This window comes from Chrysochloris asiatica, unplaced genomic scaffold (assembly GCF_000296735.1).
Source record: "Chrysochloris asiatica unplaced genomic scaffold, ChrAsi1.0 scaffold00008, whole genome shotgun sequence".
Classification (NCBI taxonomy): domain Eukaryota; kingdom Metazoa; phylum Chordata; class Mammalia; order Afrosoricida; family Chrysochloridae; genus Chrysochloris; species Chrysochloris asiatica.
In genome coordinates, this window is record NW_006408526.1 from 21,703,718 (window position 1) to 21,709,126 (window position 5,409).

The window sequence follows — 5,409 nt, forward strand, 5'->3', positions numbered from 1 at the left end:
GAAAGTTCATGGTAAAATGGAATTAAAAGACAATGGAATTTTTCCAAACTTTTTTTGTGGAAACTTTTTGAGTTGAGTAAAGGTTTACAGAGAAGATCCATCAGTTTTACATGCAACAAATCAAACACTTTGTTTCATCTCAATGATTGCAATCCCCTCCATGTAACAACAGTTACCCTACCTCCTCCCTGTGATTCTTATTTCCATCCCACCCTCCTGCCCAACCCTTCTTAACTTTGTTCTTGGGTAAATGTTGCCCTTCTGCTCTTGAAAGATTGACCATTTTATGGTGAGTATACCTTATAGTGTGGTTGTTGTCCCCCCTATTGGGCCACAAAGGTGAGTTCCTTTCCAGACCTGAAGGGTGACCAAGGACTGTAGTCTTGGCTTCCTCCAGTCTCTTTCTGACCAGGAAATCTGATCTTTTTTTAAAAATAATTTTGAGTTTCATTTCACATTTTCTTCCACTCTGTCTGGAACCTTCTAATGTGATCCTTTTCAGAGAAGTTTCCATGAATTTCTTGAAGTCTACCAACCAGGGAATTGCTACTGTGATATATATAATTCATTCCCTATAAGCTGTAACTGTGATTTTCTTTAGGGGGAAAAAAAACATTTAATTAGAGCAGTATGTTGTTGTTGTTAAGTGCCATTGAGTCGGATCCAACCCATAGCGACCCTATACAGGGTTTCCGAGGATATAGGTATTGCAATATAAGGATACAGATTCTAAAGAATGCAACTCAGATATTTCTACTGAAAGGGGAATTTCTACATCAAAGTATTAAGCAACAAACAGTACTGAACTGTATTAGGTAACTGACTGGAGGGAAAGGCTCTCTGAACATTTTGGTGGGAGTAAGGCGCCCTCTTCTGGACACTGGGGATCTCCATGAAAGCACTGCAGACAAAAGTCCTGAGACACGTGATATTTGGGAGTAAAAAACAAACAAGCAAAGTGGCAACAAGTTAAAGCAATTTGTCCAAATATCTCCACTAATCAGACTGTGGAAGTCCAATTATAGAAAAATGGCTTAAGGTGAGGGGAAAGTTGAGTTTTTTAAACTTTCACAAATAAGCCTCCTTTTCTCCATATCTCCATAAATATGATTAGCCATAAAAAGTACATGTGGGAATTCATTATAAGACATACCATATTGTCAATAGGGAGACAAGAAAGAGAGAAGACCAACTCTTCAATCAGACATAGTGTTTTCTTGGATGAGTGACATTTCAGGTCATTTCTCTCAAAATGCGATTAACCTTTGCTCTCATGTCTGAGGAGGCAGCAACTGCTCTAGAGAAGATTTCTCTGTGGAAGACCAAGTAAGGGAATAATAGAAGGAATGTAGGGTCTTCATTGTACTCATCTGACAGAGCTTTGTGGTTGTTAAGGGCCATGGAGTCGACCACAGCGCATGACATCAGGTGACAAGAGTAGCGCTACCTCTAGGCTGTCATTTTTGTGGGAGCAGATATCCAGGTCTCCCCAAATAGAGCTAAGTATATACAAACAGGAGTCCTGGTGTGGCGCTGTGGGTTAATGCTCTGGACTGCAAAGTCTGTTTGAACCACAAGGTTGGCGGTTCAAGTTCATCAGCTGTTCCTTGGAAACCCTATTCAGGGTCATTATGGGTCGGAACTAACTCGAAGGCACTTAACAACAACAACAACAACATATACAAACACAGTACACAGGAAGCACCCCCCAGTGTGCCTCTAGAGGAGTGCTTAATACCCATGTGCCCCCACTTGTCCCATGGGATAGCCACAGTACCATAGCAATAGGATTGAATTGATAGGTCAGGCAGTTTTCCTAAAGATCCGTCCTCCCACTTAAACTCTACTACAAATAAATACAAGGGCACTGAATTTGTCTGAAATTGCCACAATTAAAGTCATTCCTTCATTTTTTTTCCAACTGTGTTAACATTCAAATGTACTGGGATGGGAGGGTGACTGGGAAGCGCTTCCAGTATATTAGCATCCATTAGTGTACTGCAGTACTATATTAGTTAATTGTTTCCCCAGGAAGCACAGCCCAGAGGAAATGGAACAAGGGCAGGTAAGATATGATACGCAGAAGTGAATAGAGAGAAGGGTCTGGGGAGAGGAAAAGGCCTAGATGGAGCCCTGGGTAGTCAGAAGCCATAACTAGAAATCAAACATTTGACCTTGTAGGATAAGCACCGACTGCTAACCGTAGGGCAGCAGTTCAAACCCACCAGCTGCTCCTCAGAAACCCGATACAGAGTAGCTATGAGTTGGAATCGACAATTAATAAAAAAAACAATGACAGTTTCCAACAACTCTTTATTAATACTAAGGAGCCCTGGTGATGCAATGGTTAAAGTGCTTGGCTGCTAGCCAGAAAGTTAGTAGCTCAAACCCACCAGTCACTGCATGGGAGGAAAATGTGGCAGTCTGCTTCCATAAAGATTTACAGGCAGTTCCTATGGGGTTGCTATGAGTCGGAATTGGTTTGAATGCAGTAACTGGTGTTGGTGGTGCTTTATTAATACTGTTGTTGTCGAGTGCCATTGAGTCAGTTCCAACTCACAGCGAGCAACCCTGTATCGGGTTTCCAAGGAGTGGCTGGTGAGTTTGAACCGCCGACTTTGTGGCTCGAACCGACCTTGCAGTTCAGTGCTTTATCCCACCTAATTAATGCTTGATACTGTGGTAGCGTAGTGGTTACGGATCGGGCTGCGAACCTCAAGGTCATTAGTTCAAAACTACCAGCCATTTCGCGGGAGAAAGATGAGGCTTTCTGCTCCCGTAAAGACTTATAGCCTCGGAAACCTTATACAGGGTTGCTATGAGTCAGAACCGACTCCACGGCACATAACAACAACAAGAACAACTGTGAACAAGTATAAATTGCTACAACTTGATAAAATTGCTTATGGATGCAGTTGCTCAAAATTCTAAACAAAATGCAAGGATTCTTCATATCAAGGATCAAACTTGTGTTTTCGGTGCACTGGGTTGATGTTCCGTGCCACTGAGTTGGTTCTGACCAATAGCAACCCTATATAGGGTTTCCTAGGAGCGACTGGTGAACTTGAACCACCAAACTTGTGATTCAAACTGACTTTGCAGTACAGTGCATTAACCCACAGCACCACAAGTGGTGCTCAATTCTAGCTGCATATTAGAAAAATCACACAGGGATAAACAAAACAAAACAAATTCCTGGGCATACTCTATACTACCTACCAAATCAGAATTTCAGGAGGTCAACCAGATTGTGGCAGGTTTTAAGAGTCTCCAGGTGATTCTCACATGAGTTTACCACTGAGATTCACTGTTCTGTAGATTTCATCTTCTCCAACTATGAGCACAAGACTCTGAAGAAGCTAACAAACAAACCAAAAAAACAAACTCTTTTCATTTGCCAAATGGGTATCCAAAATTATAGGTTAAGCACACCAGTTGTTAAACACTGGTTCTGCAGGCAAATGAAGGTCAAAGAAAGCCCATATAAAAAAGGCAACGTCTGGAATTAAGGGTGGTAGGCCTGCAAAAACCCTTGTCAGAGAAATTTATCTTAAGTTACATAACCTTTTAGTTTTTAGGAAGATTTCTAAGTCACTTGATTTATGTCTTCATCTACAGTCATGGGATGACAGAAAAACAAACCCATAAACTGGAAACCAAAGCAAAAACAAACAAAAATCTTAACCACCTTTTAAATATTTCATGAAGATACCTGGAAATTCACTAGCATTTTAGGGAGAAAAACAAAAACTCATACTCAGTTAAAATACTACCTATGTCAATTGTTCATTTAAAAACAAGCTATTTATTCTAAGAAACTGTAATGAGAAATTCTTAGTCTGTCCTTGTCACTACAGTTCACAGTTCCATAATCTCATATTGTTGTTGTTGTTGTTAAGTGCCGTCGAGTCGGTATTACCTAATCCAAATTTCCCTCATTACTGATTTATCAAATTTGGTTATAATTTGCTTAAATGTCAAGTCTATGCAGAACTCTACTGTTGAGGAGAATCAAACCACTTTCAGGTGGTTTTTTTTTTTGGTTTTTTTTTTTAAATTACTACTTAGTGTTAGTAAATTTGAATATACCACTGCAAAGTCTGCAAGTTAGACCTCCTTTTCCCAGCAGGGCATGGAGCAGTACCTCCTGAAACCTGGTAAAGCAGCTTTCTGAAGGTCAAGTTCATTTAGAAGGTCTCCTGGGCTAACCCTAACCCTCCAAAATCAAGTAAACCCTTTTCTCATTGTAGACATCATTAGGTTGCAAAGGCCAGATTATGTAAAATAGTCATTATGCAAAACCGGAGGAAGACTACATCAGTACATTAACTGCCAAAGGATTGAGGATTATGGTCCTCAGAATTGACACAGAGCTTTAGCTGTGTTATTCCTGTCTCACACCTTGGTGTTCAAGTTACTGCCAGACTTATATCGTTAATGCATCGGATAATGAGATAGTAAGTAAAGAATCAGTGTCATAAAAGAAACATTCAGTATAGGTACTCTTTCTTTAGAAACTACCCTGAGGAATCTGGTTTCATGTGGAAGTCTGTGGACATCAGGAAAACTGACAAAATATTCACATATTCAGTCTCATTTACATCTTCTTTGAATTCTGCAGAATTGTTATGTTTTCTAAGGTTGAAAAATCTATGCCAAACAGCAAGTCCTATATATCAGTTTCTGATTTCTTTTTATCATTGTCAATAAACAGGAAAAGTAGCAAAATGTGCAGAGAACTCTGTAGATTATTTGAAGTACACAGAAGCATGCCATGCATGGTGTTTGCTCTTAGATATGCCAATAGTGTTCTTGGGAGACAGGCTTATAATGTTTATGAAATCAAGGTTCCAGGTCTGTGGTAAAGTTAATAGGTACTCAGAAGGGTTCAGAAAAAAAGAGTCTGGAACCGAACCTGTAGTATTTCCAGGGTGTGGTTGGCACTTAACAACAACAGATCCATGGACAGAGACATAGGCTAAATGGGCATGAGAGAAAGTTGATGCTGTTGTTTAGTGCTGTCAAGTTGGTTCTGACTCATAGTAACTCTATATAGTGTTTCCCAGGAACAGCTGGTGAGTTTCAACTACCGACCTTGTGGTTCAAACTGACCTTGCAGTCCAGTGCTTTATCCTACAGCACACCAGAACTCCATGGGAGGAAGAGTGGGGTGTATATATATATGTGTTGTTGTTGTTGTTATGTGCTGTGACTCATAACGACTCTGTACAGGGTTTCTGAGGCTGTAAATCTTTACGGGAGCAGAAAGCCTCATCTTTCTCCAGCGGAACAGCTGGTAGTTTTGAACTGATGACCCTGAGGTTCGCAGCCTGGTTTGTAACCACTATGCTACCAGAGCTCCTTGTATATATATATGTGTGTGTACGTACATATATGTACGTACACACA